This window comes from Zingiber officinale, chromosome 3A (assembly GCF_018446385.1).
Source record: "Zingiber officinale cultivar Zhangliang chromosome 3A, Zo_v1.1, whole genome shotgun sequence".
Classification (NCBI taxonomy): domain Eukaryota; kingdom Viridiplantae; phylum Streptophyta; class Magnoliopsida; order Zingiberales; family Zingiberaceae; genus Zingiber; species Zingiber officinale.
In genome coordinates this window covers 117,884,109-117,886,502 of record NC_055990.1, presented here as the reverse complement: position 1 = coordinate 117,886,502, position 2,394 = coordinate 117,884,109, and the positions used below count along the sequence as shown (strand labels likewise).

Sequence of the window (2,394 nt, the reverse complement as noted above, 5' to 3'; positions counted from 1 at the left end):
GACGCCCATTTTCCCTAACCGACGTCGGACGGTTTCCCTTCTCCTTCTCCTTGCGATTTAAGCCGTGCCCGACTCCCTCCTCCCCTTTCCTCACCGTGCCCTTCTCCCGAACTCACTATCTCCTCCACCTGAAGCCAGGCCGCTCGACCTCGCGCGCATGCCCTCACACCTCTGCCGCCGGTGACAAGAGCCCCGATTCTTCTCATTTGGCCGACGTGACGTCCACCCTCGATCCGCCGGCATCCGAGCCATAGCGCCGCTGTCATCGTCACAACCGATGCCGCATGGAGTAGTGCCGACCCAACGCCGCCGAACTCGCGTGCCCTAGCCGAATTCCTTCCACTGCCGGCACCGATTCCTCCAACACTGAACAACATCGCGGCCACCCCTCCCCCCAAATCCAGAGCTGTGCCCTAACCTTCTCCTCTGGCCCCCCTCTTCTTGTCCTCTACACTGTGCGCCGCCTCCCCTGTTGACACGGTGCCCTAGATCACCGAAAACAAGAAGTTGGAGAAGATGACAACGAGCGGCAGTAATCTGACAGTGGGATTGAAGGTGAGGGTTTAGGGTTTGGTTTTCGATTTTGTGCTTTTTTTCGTGTCCTGCCAATAGGAGCACTGTGTTGGGTGGAATGGTTATGCTAATTGAGGATGGTGGTCTCTGGTTGTAGAGTCCTGGTCTCCAGCAGCGGCTACTCCTTTCGGCGGCACTATCCCTAGATGTGGATCAACAACAGCTGTGAATTGAGGTAAGGTATAGGGTTTTGATCATGTTGTCGATGATTGATAGATAGGTTAATAACTAACGTTAACCTAGGTACATGTATTGAATTAGGGATAAATTGGATTACTAGATGGTTAGATTGATTAGGGTTTTACCCTAATTTAGCCTTAAGGATTTTATTTAGCTATGCATTTGAGTTGTAGCTAAATAAAAATGTATGTATATTGGTGACACAGGACCTTGACGCGAGACGAGCATCTCGACGTCGGATTTGGACCGGTTTGACCTTTCTATTGGAGGCGGGTACTTTGACTTTATATCAATATTACCCACTGAGGAGTTGACTCATCCCATGGTTATTATTACATTTCAGGTTGAGGCTATCCGGAGAGTTCCAGTCGCTAGTCCCCTGCACTCTTCCAAGGATGTGTTGTTTTCAGACTTTGGTTCTTATTCTCTTATTGCACTATCTGGACTTGTATTAGTTTACTTTATAGATGTTGTCGATGAATTTTATTTGAATTTGTTTTACTACATGTCTGCCTGGATGGCAGAAGAGGTGAGTGGATTCTGGTTCGTCGTGTTTTGAGCTTTATGGGTGTAGTTGAGTAGGGTTGTTTTTGAGTTTTCTTATCACTGCTTTAGTTTGTTTACTATTAAACTGCATGGATGCTTGGTTGTTGCATTTTTATTATTGTTATTGTTCCGGCCGTGTTGGCCGAGGTATATGTGGCCCTGAGGGCAATGTATAAAGTTTCAGATTGTCACCCATACAGGAGAGATGCTGTCGAAATTTTATTCGGGCAGGGACTACCTGGGACGTGATAATTTATTTGCCGCTCACTTGGCTACCAGGATTCATAAACTCTAGTACTTATCCTGGAGGTCTAGAGTTCGAATCCTGGGGAAGGCAAAAATCCACTGGCCAGGGGTGGAAAGACCTTGTGATTAACGGTACACGCCTGATGGTCGTCGGTCGACGACATAAGGGGTCGCCTGTTGGGCCGCCCAAGGGACCGCCAATGGGCCGCTAGTTGGGCCGCCCAAGGGGCCGAGGGGTCGAGTCGTTACAATAAAAGGCGCCTTTTTTATTGTAACGACCCGACCCCTCGGCCCCTTGGGCGGCCACACTGGCGGCCCCTTGGCGGTCTCTTGGGAGACCCCACTGGCGGCCCAACTAGCAACCCCTTATGTCGTCAACCGACGACCCTTGGGCGTGTGTCGTTACTCACAAGGTCTTCCCACCCCTGGCCAGTGGATTTTTGCCTTCCCTAGGATTTGAACTTTAGACCTCCAGGATAAGTACTAGAGTTTATGAATCCTAGTAGCCAAGTGAGCGCCACCCACTTGGCTACCAGGATTGAAAAAGTCTAGTTCTTATCCTGGAGGTCTAGAGTTCGAATCCTGGGGAAGGTAAAAATCCATTGGTCAGGGGTGGGAAGACCTTGTGAGTAACGACACACGCCCGAGGGTCGTCGGTCGACGACATAAGAGGTCGCTAGTTGGTCCGCCAGTGGGGCCGCCCAAGGGACCGCCAAGGGGCCGCCAATGGGCCGCCAGTGTGGCCGCCCAAGGGGCCGAGGGGTCGGGTCGTTACAATATCTCTAAGAGCATTAGTTTGACATTGGGTTGGAAGATGATCCTACATTATTCCAAGAAATAAAAAAAATA

General features: G+C 50.5%; 1 long non-coding RNA gene across 1 annotated transcript; it reads left to right on the top strand.

Moving 5' to 3' along the window:
* Nucleotides 1-1,011, top strand: LOC122053982. Its single transcript, XR_006132485.1, has 3 exons — nt 1-555; nt 671-748; nt 960-1,011. It is a non-coding gene; the product is annotated as an uncharacterized LOC122053982 (long non-coding RNA).
* Nucleotides 1,012-2,394: the final 1,383 nt, after the last annotated feature.